The 25,809-nt window shown below is 36.6% G+C and overlaps 1 pseudogene; it reads left to right on the forward strand.

Annotated features, from left to right (window-relative positions):
- The first annotated feature begins 5,125 nt into the window (after positions 1-5,125).
- On the forward strand, positions 5,126-25,778 carry LOC139851751 (G-type lectin S-receptor-like serine/threonine-protein kinase At4g27290; annotated as a pseudogene).
- The last annotated feature ends 31 nt before the right edge of the window (positions 25,779-25,809 follow it).

Raw genomic sequence — 25,809 nt, forward strand, 5'->3', positions numbered from 1 at the left:
TCGGTAAAGGTTCGTTGAGTGAATGGTCTGGTGATCTCGACTGAGATGCACGACTGATTTATCGTAGTGACGTATGCTTAGGCATAGAGACGTATGTGGGACTTGGTGGAGTTCGCTTTGCGAACGATTAAGGCAGTCGATTGTGATTTGGGGTATGAAGGCGCGAAGTCGTCGCGTGTACGACATCTCTGGTAATTTTTGTATGACGGCTCTGAGAGCCTAGAGTGAATTTGCAGTGATTCAGTGTTTATGATTAGTGAAGGGAATGATCATGTGTGTTGTGGAATGGCAGTTCCGCGGGATGTTATCATCTTTGCGGTAAGAATGCGGAGCTAAATCCTAAGTGGGGGAGTTTTTACTACCGCCCAAGGAATCTCCGGTGGTGTTAGGTCAAGTGAAGCGTAAGTCTTCTTGTATGAGGTGGTCGTGCAGTACCAAGTGCGGTATGAGACCAAGTGTGAAGCTTGAGATGATGGACGTGGGAGAATGTAACTGTCGTTGCAGGTGCTCTCGTGATATAAACTTGGGTTGGTGCGAAACTTGGATAGTATTGTTGAGTGAGTACGAGTTATGCATGGTGGTGGGTACTGTATTTTCCCTGTCGGGAAACGTGATTGTGGATATTGTCAGTAGATTATTCCACTTTATGGATGATTGTGAGGTGGGGAGTGCCGGTTCCGATTGTCTCACATAGAGACGCGCGGTTGTTGTTTGTTTGCGAGGGTGTTTTCCCTAGTAATGCGACCCGTTAGTTGTATTATAATGTCAAGACCATCCTTAACGGGCGGTTTAGGTAGAAGGGTTCACCCGGCGTTGGTGAATATTTTTGAAGGTCGCGTGACGAATTGCGAATTGTTGGGGTAATAATTCACCGTTGACAGGATTCTAGTACGCAAATAGTTTCCATGCTAGTACTAGGGGCCGTTTTGTGTGGTCGTGTTGAAGGTTTAGGGGAGAAACTCTGTGTCGAGTGTTGATGTTTCGTCTAACTCATGGTGTATTATCGTCGTCCTGGATTAATCCAGTGGCGGATGGTCGTGTGCGGATTAATTTATGGGAAATTCGTGCCCCTAGTGTGATTAGTGGGCGATACCGAGATTTCTTCGTTGAAGGAATGTAGCTTGTTGCGAGTTGTAGCCGAGAGAACTCGAAGGAATGTATGGTGTTTTCAATATTTCCTAAGTGGGTAGTTTGAAAATTGGGCGCGTGGGATATCGCTTGTTGCGGTAATGCACGTTAGTGATTAATAGCGTGTGGTGAAACTTCGGATTAATGGAAATCGTTATTGGAATTATTGCGGACATCGAGTTGGATACATGTCAAAAGACCGTAGAGTGTAGGTCCGGATTGGTTAAGTGGCGAAGATCACGAGGACGTGATCGAGTTTAAGTGGGGGAGAGTTGTAAGACCCAAATATTTATTGCACATAATGTATTTATGGTGTACGATGTGTGTATGAAGTGTACGAAGCATGTACGTGTTGATTGCTCGAACGTCGAAGAAAAACTGGACGTTGTTTGGAGTAACAAGAAGTGTACGTACCTTTTCGACCCCAAATAAAGTTTGAGTTGATGTTTCAAAACCTTACCATTGGAAAGGAAATCTTATTACGTTTCCAACGATATTTGATTCATCGAAAACGGAGCTACGGTCGAAAAGTTATGGCCAAAACGAGTTTCTGAAATCTGACCTGCTTAATGGAGCGGCGCTCCACCATTTGGCGCGGCGCGCCGAATGGGTCTGATGCAATTTTTCAGCCTTTTTTAAAGGGTAAATGAAGGGTACTTTGGTCTTTTCACTTGGGGCCGGTTTGGGGTCATCAAAACTGATCCAAAACCTTATCCTAACTCATTTCCTCCTCTTTTCTTCACTCTCACACATATCAAACCCTAGAGAGAGAGTGAGTGGTTCTAGAGAGGGAATTGGAGGTTTGGGCAAGAAGAAGAGTGATTCGGGCCGGGTCTCAAGAGTTAAAATTGTTCTCCTCGTTCACGGCTACGTTGTAGTAGTGTTGGTATGTTCTAACTCCGAATCTAATTGTTAAAATTCTTGTTCATATTTAGGGATTGAACTAGTTTGGGTTATAAACCCTATTTCTCATGAATTTGGGGGTTTTACTTTATGTATTGTGTATGTAAACCCGATTATTGTGGGTTTAGGGTTTGAGGATGAATTTGGTCATGGTTTGGGTGTTTAATCACTAGTTGGTAAGTGTGTTAGTGTGTAGAAGTTTATAAGAACATGTTTGTATGACAAATGGGTGTTAACCTTGATTTGGTGTCAAACTAAGTTATGAGGTCAAGAATTGATGAACCGAGTATTTAAAAGCTTGATTAAAGTGTTAATTAGTATTTTGGAAAGTAAATCACTAGCCGTTAGTGATTAAAGATGTTTTTGGGACTTATGTCAAAATGGGTTAACTTTGATGGGTCAAAGTTGGTAATGACACTAGTTTTGGTCAAATGAAATGAGATTTGCAAGTGTTAATTGTGTCGTTAAGCACTAAACACTTATTGAATGTTGAAAGAATTGTAAATGGGTTAAGTTGACCAAGTTTGTAAGTTTAAGCGTTGAAATGGGTCAAAATAGTAATGTTGACCTAGTTTGGGTGAAATGGGTATGAATTACCCTATGTTGTGTTGATCTAAGTTAGTAGACTTTAAATCACTAGCTTTGGTGATTTGACATGTGTCTTGGCCAATTTAGGACGGTTTTTGTGTAGTCGAGTTATTTAATACAAATTGGGTCATCAAATGCTCAAGTGTAAGTAATGTGGCTAGTTCCACTAGTTCGTGTATTGAAAGTGTACTTAATGTATTAGGTACATTGCTTTGAAGTTCGGAAGTGCATAATCATCATCCTTGTGTCAAGGTGAGTGGAATAATTATGCGTATGTGTATATAATGTATTTATTTGTGTTGCATGAATGTGGCATTGTCGCGTTGCTTAAGACACCACATTGTAAAGAAGTGGATGTCGCGTTGTTTAAGACACCACATGGTAAAGAAGTGGATGTCGCGTTGTTTAAGACACCACAATGTAATGGAGGGGATGTCGCGTTGTTTAAGACACCATCCATCGTATTGAATGGCATGTGGAATCGTCGCGTTGTTTAAGACGCCACATTGTAAAGGGTGAGTGAGTCGCGTTGTTTAAGACATCACCCGGGGGATTAGTGACTACGCGTTGATTAAGTAGCACTAACGGATGTTATGAACTCCAACGGTCTTGTATGTACCGTTTCCCTTGTTCGAATTGGTTAACCAAGGTTATGTGAATTATGTATTGAAGTATTTAATTATGAATCGTATGCTATTGTATTATTAGCTACTTGTGGAATGTGGATATTGGTATATGCATATTATTGTTGCATGATTGTCGAATTATTGATCCCGCGTATGAGGTTGTGTAAGTGATGCAAGTAAGTAGATTATATATGTGTATGTATAATTATTGCATTCACTAAGCGTTAAGCTTACCCCTCTCGTTGTTTACCTTTTTACAGGAATTGTTGTGAAGCTAGCTAGTTGATAGACTAGTTGCGTAGGAGCGCTTGGGCTCGATGGGGGTAGCTTTCGGATATGCGGACGCGGATTGGGGATTTGGTAGTCCCCGCGATTATGCTCTTGGTATCGGGTTGGGTTTTAGAGTCCTAACTCGTCTAAATGTAAATTGGGATAGAAACTTGTATTTTGTACGAAAGTCGTAAAACGGCCAATGTGGGCCCCATTTTGTAAAAACTCGTTTAATGATTGGTTCGTGTTAGTTTTATACATATGAATGTGTGGTGAAAAGCGTTTGGTCTAAATATGTCGGGAAGAGGTCTATCTTTTTCGCATTTAAAACATTTTCGGACAGACTGTTTTGGCGCGCCGCGCGGCCATTATGGCGCGCCGCGCCACTTGCTGAATAAATAATAAATTTTTTTTTTTTGTCGTATTTTTGGTATAACGAAGTCGGGTTGTTACAGAGTCACTGAAAGATCCCAACTCTCCCTAAAAATACCAATTGTGGGGGACCGACAAAAGCCTCTAACCATATATTTTTTTTTATTATTTTTACGAAAAACGAATACTCATATAGAAACGAGGACGTTTCCAAAAGAAACGTCCTCAACAGAGAATACAAAAGGACTATGGGAAAACGAGAAGGCTCGCGCCTAAAACGCAACTAACTAAATAAAATAACATATATAAGCGAACATCCCTAACATCCCAAAAAATTTTATAAACATATTAACCAAATAAAAAACTAAATAATAGACGAAACTGCAAGGAACGAAACCAACCAAAGAAACACACAACGGACCATAACAATCAACCTCGAAGACCCGCCCTATTCAATTTTTCATTTACGACCGTCTCTTCCAAAGAGTTTTTCCCGAACCGATTCTCAATCTTGTAAGATAACAAGCTAGCGGACCCATCACTAGGTGCGCTTCCTCGACCAACGGTGTCATTATATCTCAGAATGTCGCGAAAACCACCGCGGATATATTTCCTCTCCCAATTGCCTATGAGCCACCATCTCTTCCATTTTGAGGGCCCATTAACAAGTTTTGAATTTCGTCTCGGTAATTCAAGTCGTCGATGTTATCTTTAAGTTTATAAGCATCTGATGTGGAAGCCTCGATCGCCTTCTTTCTTTACCTCAGTTAACCTCGCTAAGTAAACATCTTGGAACATCCGTATTCAAAACATACCACACTTTACAAAAATCACAACACGAGGGAACCTCGCAATCACAATACCATCTACAACTACGACCAATCAAAATCGGTTTTGGCCTTTCAACTTTCGATTCAACCTTTCATTTTGCCGACAATTCTTCATTCTTTCTCTTTTTCCCCTTCTTCAAACAATTCTATCCAACCGCAAACATAATGTTGTTAACATTCGACTCTGACTCATCAAAAGAAACCATTGACTAAATCCTTACTATGTTCACTTGACTTCGAATTAACTTTGGACATTTTTTTCATATCCCCGAAACTAACTCCTTTGTCAATTGCTGAAACTACTTTCGCAACCTTAGATGCATCAATACCACACACTTTAAAAACCCCACTGCCACTTTTAGTTAAAGCCCCAATATTAGTATTCTTAGTCAAAAGAAACCATAATTAGCCACTGACTTACCATATCCATTCACACACTTTACACCACAATTACAACTACAATCAATATAATTACTGGAACCATACATAACAGGAGGGTCACAACTCACAAGAAATACCACAGTTCGATTCAGATACATTCGCAACAAAAACATTTTGAGGGGCGACAACTTCAAACTGTCTTCACCTGATCTGGCCAAAAATACCCCCATCAGAACAGTCATTAAACATTTGCACAGACCCGAATCTCAAACCCTATTTACTTGAACATGGAGAACCTAATTTGTCCAAGACAGTCTTCACCGAAGGTTGTAAAACATGCCGATTCACCAAACTATCTGTTGTCAATCCGCTAGTCATCACAAAGCGATTTGTCGACTCCATCAAGGGTAACCACATCAATGCCTTGTTTGTCTTCATATCATTTAATGCAATACAATAGGATAATAAGATACATAAAATAACATTGTGTTGTAGTTCATGTGGTAGTGGTCTGTCTTTCTTAGCGTAAGGTCAGGAGTTCGACTCCCTTGGGGTGCAGCATTGCCCACAAGGTTGCTCATTTACCCTTGAATTTCACCCAAGCGTGTCTTCCGCACATCGCGTAGGAGATGAACGCGTGGGTGATTAAATTCCCTAGGTGATTCCGTACTGCTGTTAAAAAAAATAAGATACATACAATATAAATACAAAATAAATTATACATACAACGATTTTGACATAATGTTTATCTTCATTTCAATTAATGTAGTAGTTTAATTTAAGATATAAACACAAAATAAATGATATATACAACTATTCTGACGTCAAGGATGTAGACATGTAGGGAAACAAAATAATGCCAGTCAAAGCTAAATCTCAAACTCCACTTAATCAGAAAATGGTTATCCGCTTATGAAACCAAAAAAAGTATATTAAAAAATGTACAAACACATGTATGGAAACTGATATAGCATGAGAGGTTACCACTCAAACTATTTCAGTTTCTCTTAATCCCTTTAATACTTTATCTATCGAATCATCAAATCATATGATTAACTCAAGTCATGAAATACAAATTTATTTCTAACAGTTACTATATGTGCTAACTCGCGAGTCATATCATACGATTGACTAAGTCATTTTATACAAATTTATGTGTTAAAGTTTTTGTAATCCCAAAGACACTATTAAACCGTGGGATATGTGGTTGTTGTACACTAGTATTGGAAAAAAAAAAAAAAATGCCAGTCCATTTGCTCCGTATGCTAAATGAATGCAGTGATAAGATCATTATTACGAAAAAGACATTCAACTATTCAAGTATCACTTTTGTTTTATTACTAGTTAACTGTCACTAGCGCTATAAGAATGTACAAAATCATTTGTTACAAATAACCAACGCGATGATTCCATTTCTCGTGTTTTGTTTACTTTTTTCTACTGACAATAGCTACGCTGCTGAACTCGACACCATTTCAAATTCACGTTTCTTAAGAGATGGAGACACGTTGGTCTCGACAACGGGCATATTCGAACTGGGATTTTTCAAGCCTGATAACTCCGAGAACAGGTATCTCGGTATTTGGTACAAGAACATTTCTGTTAGAACAGTTGTTTGGGTTGCAAACAGAAACCAACCGGTCACACGTGTAGTGACCCGAACTTTTCCATGTTTATATATATTAATTGAGATTGATATTTACATGATTAAATGTTTCCAACATGTTAAGCAATCAAACTTGTTAAGACTTGATTAATTGAAATATGTTTCATATAGACAATTGACCACCCAAGTTGATCGGTGATTCACGAACGTTAAAACTTGTAAAAACTATATGATGACATATATATGGATATATATATAGTTAACATGATACTATGATAAGAAAACATATCATAAAGTATATTAACAATGAACTACATATGTAAAAACAAGACTACTAACTTAATGATTTTTAAACGAGACATATATGTAACGATTATCGTTGTAAAGACATTTAATGTATATATATCATATTAAGAGATATTCATACATGATAATATCATGATAATATCATGATAATATAATAATTTAAAATCTCATTTGATATTATAAACATTGGGTTAACAACATTTAACAAGATTGTTAACCTAAAGGTTTCAAAACAACACTTACATGTAACGACTAACGATGACTTAACGACTCAGTTAAAATGTATATACATGTAGTGTTTTAATATGTATTCATACACTTTTCAAAGACTTCAAGACACTTATCAAAATACTTCTACTTAACAAAAATGCTTACAATTACATCCTCGTTCAGTTTCATCAACAATTCTACTCGTATGCACCCGTATTCGTACTCGTACAATACACAGCTTTTAGATGTATGTACTATTGGTATATACACTCCAATGATCAGCTCTTAGCAGCCCATGTGAGTCACCTAATACATGTGGGAACCATCATTTGGCAACTAGCATGAAATATCTCATAAAATTACAAAAATATGAGTAATCATTCATGACTTATTTACATGAAAACAAAATTACATATCCTTTATATCTAATCCATACACCAACGACCAAAAACACCTACAAACACTTTCATTCTTCAATTTTCTTCATCTAATTGATCTCTCTAAAGTTCTATCTTCAAGTTCTAAGTGTTCTTCATATATTCTACAAGTTCTAGTTACATAAAATCAAGAATACTTTCAAGTTTGCTAGCTCACTTCCAATCTTGTAAGGTGATCATCCAACCTCAAGAAATCTTTGTTTCTTACAGTAGGTTATCATTCCAATACAAGGTAATAATCATATTCAAACTTTGGTTCAATTTCTATAACTATAACAATCTTATTTCAAGTGATAATCTTACTTGAACTTGTTTTCGTGTCATGATTCTGCTTCAAGAACTTCGAGCCATCCAAGGATCCGTTGAAGCTAGATCCATTTTTCTCTTTTCCAGTAGGTTTATCCAAGGAACTTAAGGTAGTAATGATGTTCATAACATCATTCGATTCATACATATAAAGCTATCTTATTCGAAGGTTTAAATTTGTAATCACTAGAACATAGTTTAGTTAATTCTAAACTTGTTCGCAAACAAAAGTTAATCCTTCTAACTTGAATTTTAAAATCAACTAAACACATATTCTATATCTATATGATATGCTAACTTAATGATTTAAAACCTGGAAACACGAAAAACACCGTAAAACCGGATTTACGCCGTCGTAGTAACACCGCGGGCTGTTTTGGGTTAGTTAATTAAAAACTATGATAAACTTTGATTTAAAAGTTGTTATTCTGAGAAAATGATTTTTATTATGAACATGAAACTATATCCAAAAATTATGGTTAAACTCAAAGTGGAAGTGTGTTTTCTAAAATGGTCATCTAGACGTCGTTCTTTCGACTGAAATGACTACATTTACAAAAACGACTTGTAACTTATTTTTCCGACTATAAACCTATACTTTTTCTGTTTAGATTCATAAAATAGAGTTCAATATGAAACCATAGCAATTTGATTCACTCAAAACGGATTTAAAATGAAGAAGTTATGGGTAAAACAAGATTGGATAATTTTTCTCATTTTAGCTACGTGAAAATTGGTAACAAATCTATTCCAACCATAACTTAATCAACTTGTATTGTATATTATGTAATCTTGAGATACCATAGACACGTATACAATGTTTCGACATATCATGTCGACACATCTATATATATTTCGGAACAACCATAGACACTCTATATGTGAATGTTGGAGTTAGCTATACAGGGTTGAGGTTGATTCCAAAATATATATAGTTTGAGTTGTGATCAATACTGAGATACGTATACACTGGGTCGTGGATTGATTCAAGATAATATTTATCGATTTATTTCTGTACATCTAACTGTGGACAACTAGTTGTAGGTTACTAACGAGGACAGCTGACTTAATAAACTTAAAACATCAAAATATATTAAAAGTGTTGTAAATATATTTTGAACATACTTTGATATATATGTATATATTGTTATAGGTTCGTGAATCAACCAGTGGCTAAGTCTTACTTCTCGACGAAGTAAAAATCTGTGAAAGTGAGTTATAGTCCCACTTTTAAAATCTAATATTTTTTGGGATGAGAATACATGCAGGTTTTATAAATGATTTACAAAATAGACACAAGTACGTGAAACTACATTCTATGGTTGAATTATCGAAATCGAATATGCCCCTTTTTATTAAGTCTGGTAATCTAAGAATTAGGGAACAGACACCCTAATTGACGCGAATCCTAAAGATAGATCTATTGGGCCTAACAAACCCCATCCAAAGTACCGGATGCTTTAGTACTTCGAAATTTATATCATATCCGAAGGGTGTCCCGGAATGATGGGGATATTCTTATATATGCATCTTGTTATTGTCGGTTACCAGGTGTTCACCATATGAATGATTTTTATCTCTATGTATGGGATGTGTATTGAAATATGAAATCTTGTGGTCTATTGTTACGATTTGATATATATAGGTTAAACCTATAACTCACCAACATTTTTGTTGACGTTTAAAGCATGTTTATTCTCAGGTGAATATTAAGAGCTTCCGCTGTTGCATACTAAAATAAGGACAAGATTTGGAGTCCATGTTTGTATGATATTGTGTAAAAACTGCATTCAAGAAACTGATTTCGATGTAACATATTTGTATTGTAAACCATTATGTAATGGTCGTGTGTAAACAGGATATTTTAGATTATCATTATTTGATAATCTACGTAAAGTTTTTTTTAAACCTTTATTTATGAAATAAAGGTTATGGTTTGTTTTAAAAATGAATGCAGTCTTTGAAAAACGTCTCATATAGAGGTCAAAACCTCGCAACGAAATCAATTAATATGGAACGTTTTTAATCAATAAGAACGGGACATTTCAACACGTGCATCACCCCTTATGTTAAAGATCACCGATTCCGGAACTTTAGCCCTTTCGAACAATAACAGCATCGTCTTGTCATCAAACACAACTGTCACATCAAAGAATGCAACTGCAAAGCTTCACGATTCCGGAAATCTAATGTTGATGGACGAACGAGAGAAGGTGATGATGTGGCAGAGCTTTGATTATCCAACCGACACTCAATTACCTGGAATGAAGATAGGGAGAGATTATTCGAGAGGTATCGAATGGCGTTTATCGTCATGGAAAGGTAGTCGAGATCCAGGTATAGCCGTATAGGTGAGTTCACTTGGGGAGCCGACACACTCGGTTACCCTGAAAACAAACTAAAACAGCGTTCGTTGGTTAAATACCGAGGCGGACCATGGACTAATCAGCGGTTTACTGGAGTTAACCTGTTCAACAAGACCGTAAACTATTCATGGGTTGTAGTTTTAAACGCTAAGGAGGCGTTGTTTACTTATATCATTGAAAATAGTTCTTTGTTAACTTGGGCAAGCGTAAACACAGCTGGGCAGTTAGAAAATTGGGTGTGGTTAGAAGAAGCTAAAAAATGGCACCTTAGTTTTTCGTTACCTGGTGACGTATGTGATAATTACAACATATGTGGGGCCTACGGAAGCTGCAATTTTAATACGATCAAACAGTCTTGTAGTTGTTTGGATGAAAAAAGATTTGTGCCGAGAAACGAAGAGGGTTGGGACGTTGGTGATTGGTCGGGTGGGTGTGTTAGGCGAATATCGTTGGATTGCAGAAATGGATCAGAAAGGTTTATTAAGTACTCGAATGTAAAACGACCGGACACAGAGAGTACCTGGTATAACATGAGTATGAGTTTGGTTGAATGTGAAGCAAAATGCTTACAGAATTGTAGTTGTACGGCTTATGCGAATCAACAAACTAGTTTGGTAGGGAAAGATTGCTTGATTTGGTTCGATGATCTTATAGATATTCGTGTGTTTGCAGAAGTCAACCGCGGTCAAGATATCTTCGTAAGAATGGCTTCATCTGAATTAGGTAAAAATGTAAAGGAAATTATCTTTTGCAGTCCTGTTTGTTGATTTTTAACCGATTTTGTTGCTTTGTTATATACCATACAGTTGTTGAACCAGTTTCCAAAAAGAATGGAGACACACGCGTTAAAATCGTCTTGCTTGTAATCATTCCCGGGATTGTTCTTATAGTCTGCATCTCTACATGGGTATCGTACGCACGTATAAAAAGAAATCATTTTGAGCGAATAAAGGAAGGTAAAAGATTCTGATCAAGTTAGCTCTAAAACGGTCCTAATTAAGAATATTAGATTATTAAACTTCGTTGCTATTCTACAACATTTGTATCTTTTTTTTTAAATATATGCAGGGGAAATCTTCAACAGCCAAGATTAAGCCATGGAGTTACCATTATTTTGCTTCTCTACGATTGCTAATGCCACTGCTAATGTAGCGACCCCGACAAATCGTCAAGTGACGGCGTCGGCTACGTGGGTCCCATTACCTGATTATAAGTCTTTAAGATAACGTTTGACCAAAATATGTCGCCTTCATTTCAAAATAAAGATTGTTTCAAAGTTTACAAGAATTGTTCAACCAAAGTTAAGTTACAACGTTATAAGTACGATTGAAATCTAGGCGACACGGTTTAAAGTAAAGTCAAAAGACGCTCCATGAAATGCATGTATACTCGACATCGGATGCAAGTATCAAATAGTAAGCGGAAGCATGTTTCACATATCGTGCAAGACCTGAGAAAAACATAGAAATCTGTCAACGAAAACGTTGGTGAAATCATAGGTTTAAGTAAGTAAGTACAAGTGAACCACAAGGTTTGCATCAATGAAATAATAGTAATACATTCCAAAAGTTTATTTCACGAACACCCAATTATCAAAGCTTAACATTCCTTCCATTGTATACCCCATCACTTAGTGCTAGAACAAACACTGATTCTCGAAAATATATTTCATCCGTAGACGGTAGCGAACCGTCAAAGATGAGGGTTGTCAACCCATATGGCAATATAACATAAGTTCTCGCTTACACCCGGCAAGTGTAACTAATGATAATCGAATTGAGGATTTTTGTTCTAAACTCGTATGTAGAATGTTTGTTTTCCCGTTCTTGTGTTCACTTAGTTCAAAAGAATCGTTTATGTTTTCTCATCCCAATATAAGTTCAAAAAGAGTAAAAGTGGGACTATGATCTCAACTCGAGTGCACGAGTATAAAGGTACTTCAACAAGTAAACGTGTGCATGAAAGTTGCTTAGCCTTGACCTAAACAAGTAAGTTATATCAATTAACCGGTTACGACACAAGGTCGGGCGAAATGTGTTCAATTAGTCCTATGGCTCGTTACGACTCGATTAAGTATAGCATGTGAATCACGTTGTCAAGTTTCATACAAGAAACAAGTATAAAAGCATGTTAGAATGATTGTATAAAAGTTTGGTTAAGTTTGACTAAAAGTCAAACTTGGTCAAAGTCAACGAAAAAGTCAACGCGTTCGGGTCGGGTGTCCGACAATTTTCTCATGATGAGAAGTCATATACGAGCATAATAGTCAAGTTTCATGGTAAACGGGGTTATAGTAAAGCGGGAAACATTTTTGTGACATGAAAAACAAAGACAAAATGAGCTGGGCAGTATGCGCGGCGCGCAATGGGTTGCGCGGCGCGCACCCAAGTGTAAATCCTGGTCAGAACTTAACCACGAAGGCAAACATCTGGGATTTCTAATTCTGCGCGGCGCGCGGGTATATGCGCGGCGCGCAATACCTGGGAAACATGCAGTTTGCAGAAAAATGGTCCAAGTCACGAACCAAAACTCAAATTAACATATTTTATGAACCGAAAACATCCAAAATGCATACTATATATCGTTGGAAAGGTAATTTGACAAGGAAAACAACTAAACACGTTTCATCAAACAAAAACACCAATTTCAATAACCGAAAACTCGTCAATTGATCAAGAAAGGTTTATTTTCAAAGTTTCAAGTTCGTAAAACGTATTTTATGATTCGGGAATCCAATTTACACATACGATATGCCGTTTCGAAGGTAATTAAGCATACATTGCATCTAAACACTTACTAACAACATTAACAAGCATTCAACGCATCAAAAGTTCATTTCAAAGTCTAACAAACCCTAACCAAAATTCACAAAAATCAATAATCGGGTTTTTGAAGTTTTCTTAATCAACCTACGCATCAAAACGAAGCTAGTGATACTAGTAACACAATTAAAACATGAACTTTAACAATCAAACAACATTTAATCTTCCAAAATGCAAGATTAAGCAAACCCATTTCAAAAACTCAAACTAGTTACTCCAAACCACAAATCGAGCAAACAAAACATATATTCATGTTACACACTAGCCATAGACACTAACTAACACAATTTCAAGTATATAAAACGAATTTGGAGAAGTTTAGTGTTTTAGAAATGTTACCCAAAATGGATGAAATTGGTACCAAATCGAAGAGGATGATGAGAGGATCACGAATATGTAATTTGTTTTGAAGTTTGATTCCCGATCCGAATTTAGATGATGAATTATGTTTGTGTTCTTGAGAGAAAAAAGAAAGAAAGAGGGAGAGATGGAGGTGGTTGAATGGTGGTGATTGGGGTGGACTAGTTGACCTAGTCAACTAGTTTGCCCCGTGTCAATTTTAGTCCCTCGAGTTTAGAAGCGGGTGCGGGATTTAACCGATCGAATATTTTTAAAACACAAGTTAACGAGAGATGTTATAATTAAATGACGGAATTATTATGAACGTTAGTCGACGGAAACTACGAATTTAAATAACGAAAGGTATTATTAAAAAAAAAAGACGGTGTTAAAAATAAATTTAACGGAAAAAGGCGGGATGTTACATTACCTACACCTTAAAAGAAATTTCGTCCCGAAATTTAGTTGGAAGTAGTAATCGATACCTCTCACTCGAGACCGGAGATGTCAATGCTACGAATAAGTGAAGGTACGTTCTTGAGTGTTCTCATGAATTTGGATTTTTACGATCCCCGGTTTCAACTGGTTTTCCTACGAAGAGAAGTTTGTCTTCAATAGTTGGTGCATTTAGAAGAATTGCACGTTCCTGTTCCGCAGGACACGTTTCTATTTTTGTTACACGAAATGTAAGGTAAACGGAAACTTAATTGAGTCGGAAGTTCTAAACGGTAGGAAGCGGTTCCAATACGCCCCAAGGTTTCAAAAGGTTCAATATTGCGGCTATAGCCTTTCTCGATTCCCAAAATGGATTACACCTTTCCAAGGTGCGGTTTCTCAATATTACGCGGTTACACACTGGGATTTGTGAGGTTTTCATCTAAGTTTGGTATAACTCTTTTGGCGACTACGAATCGTCTCGAGCCCTCCTCGGATTTGAATGATTTCAATTGTTGTTTCTTGATGGAGTTCAGATTTCGGTGGTTGATGCTTTGGTTAAATGAACAGGGGTATGACATTAGCGGTCATATAGGGTTTCGGAAAGTGCTGCGTTAATATACGAGTGATAGCTGTCGTTGTAAGAGGAACTACTGAAGGTGACAATACCAGTCTGTAACATGTCTTTCGAAGACGTAAATCGTTCGCTTGTTCGGTTCGTCTGTTTGTGGGAGATACGCGGTACGTATGTCCAAGTGGGTTTCCAAGGTTTCTTGCAAAACTAGAAGCGATACGAGTATTTTGATCCGAGGTAATTGGCAATGGTACACCGTGTTAGAATAGGATCTCTTAAGATATGTTTGAACAAGTCAGTTAGGGTTCGAAAAAAAAATGTTCGTTAGGACTATTCACCCTCGTGGCGAATACTAAGGTAATATGAGGAATTTCTCTATCCATGGAGAAATGTTACAAGGAGTTTCTTTAAACGGAAATGCGAACGGTAAAGATAGTAGCGAAATGAGGACTTAGAATAGGATGAGTTTACATCTCGAGGTTGCCATAACGTGCCTCTAGTTGTCAAAAGTTGAAGTCTGAAAGAGAAACGAGGTAGTACACGTAGTTGTATAGTTCGGGGTTGAATAATAGTTGACCGATTATCAGAAACACAAGGGCGTTAAGTCAAAGAAGAGTGAAGTATCGTTGGATTGTGTGTTATCTTAAATCCCAGTAATATCAGACGGTGACGGTGAAATAACAGAGGTAGGTAGTGTGGTACGGGATGACGAGAAAATTGATCGGATCCACAATTTAGTATTCGAATTCTTCGTGCAAAATAACGAATTTCAGTTATGTTGATTTTTGAGGCGAGAGAGTATGCCTTTCGGCGTTCAAGTAGAAATATTTCCATGTTTGAGTTCCATCTAGTGCTATACGAATTTAGCTAGGAAGGTTGGTGTGAAGAATCACGTTCAAGGCTCAGACATGAAGAGGTTTAAAGTTTTCCTTAGTGAGTTAACGAGTTTAAAGGTCGTGTAACACGAGAAAAGTCAGAAATGAATCTTCGGTAAAAATAGACGAGATCTAAGATTTTACGAATACAAGTCTGAGTTGGGAGAGTTTCCTGATTACATGTGGCTCGATTTCGAGATTGATTGTAATGCCTTGACCATTAACATCATGGTCAAAAAAATTGGATTTCGTTCAACAGAAATTCTCACTCGGAGAATTTGGTATAAAGTTGCTCTTTTCTCAAAAGTTCGAGCGTAAGATGGTGATGTTGTTCGTTTTCCTTCTTTACTTAAATAAGTTAAGATGTCATCTATAAATACGATAACAGATTTGTCTAGATAAGTTGCATACGTGGTTTAGGAGGTTCATGAATACGGACGGAGTCCTAAATAAATCAAACGGTACTAAGAGAGATTTACAACTAACGTTGTGAGTTCGGAAATGGCTTAGGAGACATCGTCTCCCTTAACCCCCAATTGGTGATAACCGGAACGGAGGTCGATTTGGAATACACACGAGTTTCACGCAAATAATCATGAGGTCATGGATACGAGGAAGTGGGTATCGGTTTCCAACCGAAAATTATTTAGTTCACAAAAATCCATACATAATTGTAGGAAAGAAAGAAAGAAAAAAAAAAATTTTCTCCTTAACGAATAGGTTTTGAGCTCCTTAGTTCTTTAGGTGTCAAGTCATAATTCTTAACGTATATCCTCTGATAAAATTTATAGGCACACAATATATTCCGTTGGTCACTTAAATTGCCTAAGTAGTGTCTAGGGAAAAAGTGGAGTGCGAAGAGCACGAGTCAAAGACTTGGTTATAAAACGTCTAACGGTAATGAAATCGAATAAGTATGAAGTATACGGTTTGTTGTGAAGAAACGTACCCGTTACTAGTCCATCGTCGTTCCGGGCATCCTAGGTGTCGATGTTGAAGGTTCAACGGCGTGCGTTGGGGTTGATTTTCTTATTTGGGCACACATTCCTAAAATGACCCAGTTGGCCACATTCGAAGCAAGCACCCGTTCTGTGTGCGTTGGGCATCTTTCGAGCGACGGGTCCTTGGCGCCGGTGGTGAAACCTGCCACATCCTTCAAAGTGATGCTTGTTGAAATGTCCCGTTCTTATTGATTAAAAACGTTCCATATTAATTGATTTCGTTGCGAGGTTTTGACCTCTATATGAGACGTTTTTCAAAGACTGCATTCATTTTTAAAACAAACCATAACCTTTATTTCATAAATAAAGGTTTAAAAAAAACTTTACGTAGATTATCAAATAATGATAATCTAAAATATCCTGTTTACACACGACCATTACATAATGGTTTACAATACAAATATGTTACATCGAAATCAGTTTCTTGAATGCAGTTTTTACATAATATCATACAAACATGGACTCCAAATCTTGTCCTTATTTTAGTATGCAACAGCGGAAGCTCTTAATATTCACCTGAGAATAAACATGCTTTAAACGTCAACAAAAATGTTGGTGAGTTATAGGTTTAACCTATATATATCAAATCGTAACAATAGACCACAAGATTTCATATTTCAATACACATCCCATACATAGAGATAAAAATCATTCATATGGTGAACACCTGGTAATCGACATTAACAAGATGCATATATAAGAATATCCCCATCATTCCGGGACACCCTTCGGATATGATATAAATTTCGAAGTACTAAAGCATCCGGTACTTTGGATGGGGTTTGTTAGGCCCGATAGATCTATCTTTAGGATTCGCGTCAATTAGGGTGTCTGTTCCCTAATTCTTAGATTACCAGACTTAATATAAAAGGGCATATTCGATTTCGATAATTCAACCATAGAATGTAGTTTCACGTACTTGTGTCTATTTTGTAAATCATTTATAAAACCTGCATGTATTCTCATCCCAAAAATATTAGATTTTAAAAGTGGGACTATAACTCACTTTCACAGATTTTTACTTCGTCGGGAAGTAAGACTTGGCCACTGGTTGATTCACGAACCTATAACAATATATACATATATATCAAAGTATGTTCAAAATATATTTACAACACTTTTAATATATTTTGATGTTTTAAGTTTATTAAGTCAGCTGTCCTCGTTAGTAACCTACAACTAGTTGTCCACAATTAGATGTACAGAAATAAATCGATAAATATTATCTTGAATCAATCCACGACGCAGTGTATACGTATCTCAGTATTGATCACAACTCAAACTATATATATTTTGGAATCAACCTCAACCCTGTATAGCTAACTCCAACATTCACATATAGAGTGTCTATGGTTGTTCCGAAATATATATAGATGTGTCGACATGATAGGTCGAAACATTGTATACGTGTCTATGGTATCTCAAGATTACATAATATACAATACAAGTTGATTAAGTTATGGTTGGAATAGATTTGTTACCAATTTTCACGTAGCTAAAATGAGAAAAATTATCCAATCTTGTTTTACCCATAACTTCTTCATTTTAAATCCGTTTTGAGTGAATCAAATTGCTATGGTTTCATATTGAACTCTATTTTATGAATCTAAACAGAAAAAGTATAGGTTTATAGTCGGAAAAATAAGTTACAAGTCGTTTTTGTAAAGGTAGTCATTTCAGTCGAAAGAACGACGTCTAGATGACCATTTTAGAAAACATACTTCCACTTTGAGTTTAACCATAATTTTTGGATATAGTTTCATGTTCATAATAAAAATCATTTTCTCAGAATAACAACTTTTAAATCAAAGTTTATCATAGTTTTTAATTAACTAACCCAAAACAGCCCGCGGTGTTACTACGACGGCGTAAATCCGGTTTTACGGTGTTTTTCGTGTTTCCAGGTTTTAAATCATTAAGTTAGCATATCATATAGATATAGAACATGTGTTTAGTTGATTTTAAAAGTCAAGTTAGAAGGATTAACTTTTATTTGCGAACAAGTTTAGAATTAACTAAACTATGTTCTAGTGATTACAAGTTTAAACCTTCGAATAAGATAGCTTTATATGTATGAATCGAATGATGTTATGAACATCATTACTACCTTAAGTTCCTTGGATAAACCTACTGGAAAAGATAAAAATGGATCTAGCTTCAACGGATCCTTGGATGGCTCGAAGTTCTTGAAGCAGAATCATGACACGAAAACAAGTTCAAGTAAGATCATCACTTGAAATAAGATTGTTATAGTTATAGAAATTGAACCAAAGTTTGAATATGATTATTACCTTGTATTAGAATGATAACCTACTGTAAGAAACAAAGATTTCTTGAGGTTGGATGATCACCTTACAAGATTGGAAGTGAGCTAGCAAACTTGAAAGTATTCTTGATTTTATGAAACTAGAACTTTTGGAATTTATGAAGAACACTTAGAACTTGAAGATAGAACTTGAGAGAGATCAATTAGATGAAGAAAATTGAAGAATGAAAGTGTTTGTAGGTGTTTTTGGTCGTTGGTGTATGGATTAGATATAAAGGATATGTAATTTTGTTTTCATGTAAATAAGTCATGAATGATTACTCATATTTTTGTAATTTTATGAGATATTTCATGCTAGTTGCCAAATGATGGTTCCCACATGTGTTAGGTGACTCACATGGGCTGCTAAGAGCTGATCATTGGAGTGTATATACCAATAGTACATACATCTAAAAGCTGTGTATTGTACGAGTACGAATACGGGTGCATACGAGTAGAATTGTTGATGAAACTGAACGAGGATGTAATTGTAAGCATTTTTGTTAAGTAGAAGTATTTTGATAAGTGTATTGAAGTCTTTCAAAAGTGTATAAATACATATTAAAACACTACATGTATATACATTTTAACTGAGTCGTTAAGTCATCGTTAGTCGTTACATGTAAGTGTTGTTTTGAAACCTTTAAGTTAACGATCTCAATTAATGTTGTTAACCCATTGTTTATTATATCTAATGAGATGTTAAATTATTATATTATCATGATATTATGATATATTAATATATCTTAATATGATATATATACATTTAAATGTCGTTACAACGATAATCGTTACATATATGTCTCGTTTCGAAATCCTTAAGTTAGTAGTCTTGTTTATATGTATATAACTCATTGTTAATATACTTATGGAGATACTTACTTATCATAATCTCATGTTAACCATATGTATATCCATATATATATATCGTCATGTCGTTTTTACAAGTTTTAACGTTCGTGAATCGCCGGTCAACTTGGGTGGTCAATTGTCTATATGAAACATATTTCAATTAATCAAGTCTTAACAAGTTTGATTGCTTAACATGTTGGAAACATTTAATCATGTAAATATCAATCTCAATTAATATATATAAACATGGAAAAGTTCGGGTCACTACACTTGTGGCATTCGTTACAAAAAGGTAGTTTTCCGGCATAGCTTTTCTTGTCGTTGGAGGTAAAAGGCTTCTTGGCGGGGTTGTTGTTATTGTTGTGGTTGCTTGATTGAGAGGCTTCCCATGTTCTTTTGTTGTTACTCGGGTGGTTCTCGACCATTGGTGCCGGTGCTTCCATTTCATTCACCGTTTCTAAGGCTTGGCGGGCCATTGTTAAAGCCTCTTGTAGGTTAGTGGGTTGAGATGTCATTACCTTGTGTTGAATGCTCTTAGGGAGGCCATCCATGTAAAGTTCGACTCTTAGGGGTTCAGGAGTCATGAGATTTGGACACATCGAGACTAGTTCGGTAAACCGTTGATTATAAGCTTCGAGGTCATTTCCGACTGTTTTTAAATTCCTTAGACCCTGTTCGAGCCTTCGAGTTTCGTCGCGCGGAAAGTATTCGGTGATCATTCTTTCTCTTAATTCGGTCCAAGAGAGTGTGTGGGCTTCATCGCTCCCCACCAATTGTACATACGTGTTCCACCACGAGAGAGCAATGCCGGTGAAGGTGAGGGTGGAAAACTTGACCTTATCTTGGTCTCGACAACCGCTTGTGTTAAAAACGGTCTCCATTTGTTCAAACCATCGGGTGAGAGTAACCGGTCCTCCGGTTCCATCGAAAGTGGGAGGATTGTACTTCATGAAGTTCTTGTAGGAGCAACCCTCGATTGAATTACCGGCTCCATGATTGTTGTTGTTAGAAAAGTGATCGGCCACGGCCGTACCCACGGCGGTGGTTATCATTCGTTGAAGAGCTTGTTCTAGAGTTTCGAGAGGAGTATTGTGTTGACCTTGGTGAGCCATTGTTCCTTCATGAGACAAGAATATCGTTGGTTAGTATTTTCAACAATACTAACCGGAGTATGGAAATAGGATAGAGAGGAAATTTTTCCTTGACTCGCCTTAAATTCTTTACGTCATAATGTCGGAACGTCCATGTGAATCACCGTAATATAATCCCGGAAATTATATTACCCTGATTCTCATGTGCATTTAACATTACTTCATAAAGTCAAGGTGGCGCATCAACAAAATTTATCAACGTAAGATCAAGATCAAATACGAGTTAGATATGATAGAAGAGTTCGAGTATAAATGCACAATTAGTCAAATAATTCCTACTTCAGTCTATATGCCGGTTGTAGTCTAGATTCACCTATGTACCCTATGACTCGGGGTGGACACAAATGAACTCTAAATCCCTACAACCAAGGCTCTGATACCACTTGTAGCGACCCCGACAAATCGTCAAGTGACGGCGTCGGCTACGTGGGTCCCATTACCTGATTATAAGTCTTTAAGATAACGTTTGACCAAAATATGTCGCCTTCATTTCAAAATAAAGATTGTTTCAAAGTTTACAAGAATTGTTCAACCAAAGTTAAGTTACAACGTTATAAGTACGATTGAAATCTAGGCGACACGGTTTAAAGTAAAGTCAAAAGACGCTCCATGAAATGCATGTATACTCGACATCGGATGCAAGTATCAAATAGTAAGCGGAAGCATGTTTCACATATCGTGCAAGACCTGAGAAAAACATAGAAATCTGTCAACGAAAACGTTGGTGAAATCATAGGTTTAAGTAAGTAAGTACAAGTGAACCACAAGGTTTGCATCAATGAAATAATAGTAATACATTCCAAAAGTTTGTTTCACGAGCACCCAATTATCAAAGCTTAACATTCCTTCCATTGTATACCCCATCACTTAGTGCTAGAACAAACACTGATTCTCGAAAATATATTTCATCCGTAGACGGTAGCGAACCGTCAAAGATGAGGGTTGTCAACCCATATGGCCATATAACATAAGTTCTCGCTTACACCCGGCAAGTGTAACTAATGATAATCGAATTGAGGATTTTTGTTCTAAACTCGTATGTAGAATGTTTGTTTTCCCGTTCTTGTGTTCACTTAGTTCAAAAGAATCGTTTATGTTTTCTCATCCCAATATAAGTTCAAAAAGAGTAAAAGTGGGACTATGATCTCACCTCGAGTGCACGAGTATAAAGGTACTTCAACAAGTAAACGTGTGCATGAAAGTTGCTTAGCCTTGACCTAAACAAGTAAGTTATATCAATTAACCGGTTACGACACAAGGTCGGGCGAAATGTGTTCAATTAGTCCTATGGCTCGTTACGACTCGATTAAGTATAGCATGTGAATCACGTTGTCAAGTTTCATACAAGAAACAAGTATAAAAGCATGTTAGAATGATTGTATAAAAGTTTGGTTAAGTTTGACTAAAAGTCAAACTTGGTCAAAGTCAACGAAAAAGTCAACGCGTTCGGGTCGGGTGTCCGACAATTTTCTCATGATGAGAAGTCATATACGAGCATAATAGTCAAGTTTCATGGTAAACGGGGTTATAGTAAAGCGGGAAACATTTTTGTGACATGAAAAACAAAGACAAAATGAGCTGGGCAGTATGCGCGGCGCGCAATGGGTTGCGCGGCGCGCACCCAAGTGTAAATCCTGGTCAGAACTTAACCACGAAGGCAAACATCTGGGATTTCTAATTCTGCGCGGCGCGCGGGTATATGCGCGGCGCGCAATACCTGGGAAACATGCAGTTTGCAGAAAAATGGTCCAAGTCACGAACCAAAACTCAAATTAACATATTTTATGAACCGAAAACATCCAAAATGCATACTATATATCGTTGGAAAGGTAATTTGACAAGGAAAACAACTAAACACGTTTCATCAAACAAAAACACCAATTTCAATAACCGAAAACTCGTCAATTGATCAAGAAAGGTTTATTTTCAAAGTTTCAAGTTCGTAAAACGTATTTTATGATTCGGGAATCCAATTTACACATACGATATGCCGTTTCGAAGGTAATTAAGCATACATTGCATCTAAACACTTACTAACAACATTAACAAGCATTCAACGCATCAAAAGTTCATTTCAAAGTCTAACAAACCCTAACCAAAATTCACAAAAATCAATAATCGGGTTTTTGAAGTTTTCTTAATCAACCTACGCATCAAAACGAAGCTAGTGATACTAGTAACACAATTAAAACATGAACTTTAACAATCAAACAACATTTAATCTTCCAAAATGCAAGATTAAGCAAACCCATTTCAAAAACTCAAACTAGTTACTCCAAACCACAAATCGAGCAAACAAAACATATATTCATGTTACACACGAGCCATAGACACTAACTAACACAATTTCAAGTATATAAAACGAATTTGGAGAAGTTTAGTGTTTTAGAAATGTTACCCAAAATGGATGAAATTGGTACCAAATCGAAGAGGATGATGAGAGGATCACGAATATGTAATTTGTTTTGAAGTTTGATTCCCGATCCGAATTTAGATGATGAATTATGTTTGTGTTCTTGAGAGAAAAAAGAAAGAAAGAGGGAGAGATGGAGGTGGTTGAATGGTGGTGATTGGGGTGGACTAGTTGACCTAGTCAACTAGTTTGCCCCGTGTCAATTTTAGTCCCTCGAGTTTAGAAGCGGGTGCGGGATTTAACCGATCGAATATTTTTAAAACACAAGTTAACGAGAGATGTTATAATTAAATGACGGAATTATTATGAACGTTAGTCGACGGAAACTACGAATTTAAATAACGAAAGGTATTATTAAAAAAAAAAAAGACGGTGTTAAAAATAAATTTAACGGAAAAAGGCGGGATGTTACAGCTAACTTTTCACCTGGCAATAAACTTGGCGAGGGTGGATTTGGACCGGTTTATAAGGTAGTATAAAAAAACTTGCATCTTCATTAATTATGTAGAGAATAAAAAAATGGGTTAAAGGTACTATATATTTTCTCAAATGTCCCGATGTAGCCTATATACCCATTTTTGTCTCACTGTCGGCTATATACTTCAAAAAGTTAATAATATAAACGATTATACTTTTTTAACCTTCAACCAAAAAAGTTGATGTCGTGTCATCATATTTATTAGTTTACATTGGAACAAAAAATGAAACTATATAGGCTACATTGGAACAAAAGAGAAACTATAATACCTTTAAAAAAACAAAAAATGACACGTAATTATTTTGACTGGATGTACCGGTAATTGGTAACCAATTGTTGACATGAGAACACTTTTTGAAAGTATATAGCCGACAGTGAGACGAAGATGGACATATAGCCTACATCGGGACATTTGACAAAGTATATAGCCTATTTGTAGCTTTAACCCTAAAAAATGAAAAGGTAAGTGCAATGTAAGCATGTATCTGTTTACAATGTAAGAAATGGAAGTCACCTTTGCAGTTTCGTATAGTTTTTGACGTTAGAATATGTAAATCTCCAGGGTGTGCTAGAAGAAGGGCAAGAGATTGCAGTTAAGGGTCTTTCTAGAAGTTCGAGTCAAGGACTAGACGAGTTCAAGAATGAAGTCATCTGCATTTCAAAACTACAACATCGAAATCTCGTGAAACTTCTTGGTTGTTGCATACAGGGAGATGAGAAGCTGCTGATCTACGAGTACATGCCAAATAGAAGCTTAGACTCATTTATTTTTTGTCAGAATCAGTTATAAAGATTACATAATTTTGAATATAAGCAATAAATAACAAAACGAGTATGTTGGGCGTGCAGAGAAAACACTCAGTGTACTTCTGGATTGGAGAAAGCGGTACAACATTATTATAGGAATTGCTCGAGGACTTGTTTACCTGCATCAAGATTCGCGATTAAGAATCATCCGTAGAGATCTTAAAGCTAGCAACATTTTACTTGATCAAGATATGAATCCAAAAATATCAGACTTTGGTATAGCTAGAAGGTTTGGAGGAAACGAAATAGAAGCCAACACAGAACGAGTCGTTGGAACATAGTAAACCATATAAACAACCTATTTCTTAATTTATTTTTACTGAATTTATTTATCAGTTCGCTCATATTCGATTACACTGCTTGCAGTGGTTACATGTCTCCAAGAGTACGCACTAGATGGTTTATTCTCAAAAAAATCGGATGTATTCAGCTTTGGCGTGTTGCTGCTAGAAATTGTGAGTGGGAAGAAGAATAGAGGGTTCATCCAACCTGGGCACGACAATAATCTAATTGGACATGTAAGTCCATTATTCAAAAGTATACTTGGCAAACGGGTCAGGTTGGGTCGGTTTAGGTAACGGGTCAAAACAGTTATGGGTTGAAATGGGTCATTGGCCATGTTAAGAAAATAAAGATTGAATGCTGTTAATGAATACTTGATCAGTTTTTATTACTTAACTGAATTGAGATTTTACAATTGCTATTAGCTTTCTTTTATACATCAAATATCTAACAACTAATTCTATATTGAGGTAAGGATCCAAATCACTTTTGGAACCACCTTGATAAAAAAGGAAAGCTGCTTGTTGGTTCTGATCTTTTAGCCGTTTGGATGTGCAGCCTCTATTTCGGGATATGATGAAACTGCTTTCTGATCCCAATAGTAAAATTACCTACAATGGTAATTTGACTTTTGTTTGACTCTGCTTGCTGTATTCTAACAGGCCAAACCGATCAAATTTTTAAAGGGTCCAAATGGTTCGGGTTGGGTAACAGGTCGAAACGGGTCATGGGTCAAATGGGTACACCTAATTACTTTTATACTCCGCGTTGTATTCAGGCGTGGATTCTCTATAACGAAGGAAGGTCAATGGAATTACTCGATGCAGATTTAGTCGAATCGTGTCATCCACCCGAAGTGTTAAGATCAATAGAAGTAGGGTTGTTATGTGTTCAACAAAATGCAGGAGACGGACCAGACATGCCATCTGTAATTATGATGTTGGGCGGTGAAGGTACGTTGCGGCAACCTAAGCAACCAGCGTTTTTTACGGAGAGGGACGAGTTATTTGTTTCTGCATTCTCTTCAAGTAGTCATTCAACAAGTTGGATCAACGAGTTAACTATCACAGATGTGGCTCCTCGATAAAAAGCAAGTATAGTACTTCTACAGTGCAGGATCATTGTTTCAAAAATGGAATTTACAAT

Source organism: Rutidosis leptorrhynchoides, chromosome 6 (assembly GCF_046630445.1).
Source record: "Rutidosis leptorrhynchoides isolate AG116_Rl617_1_P2 chromosome 6, CSIRO_AGI_Rlap_v1, whole genome shotgun sequence".
NCBI lineage: Eukaryota > Viridiplantae > Streptophyta > Magnoliopsida > Asterales > Asteraceae > Rutidosis > Rutidosis leptorrhynchoides.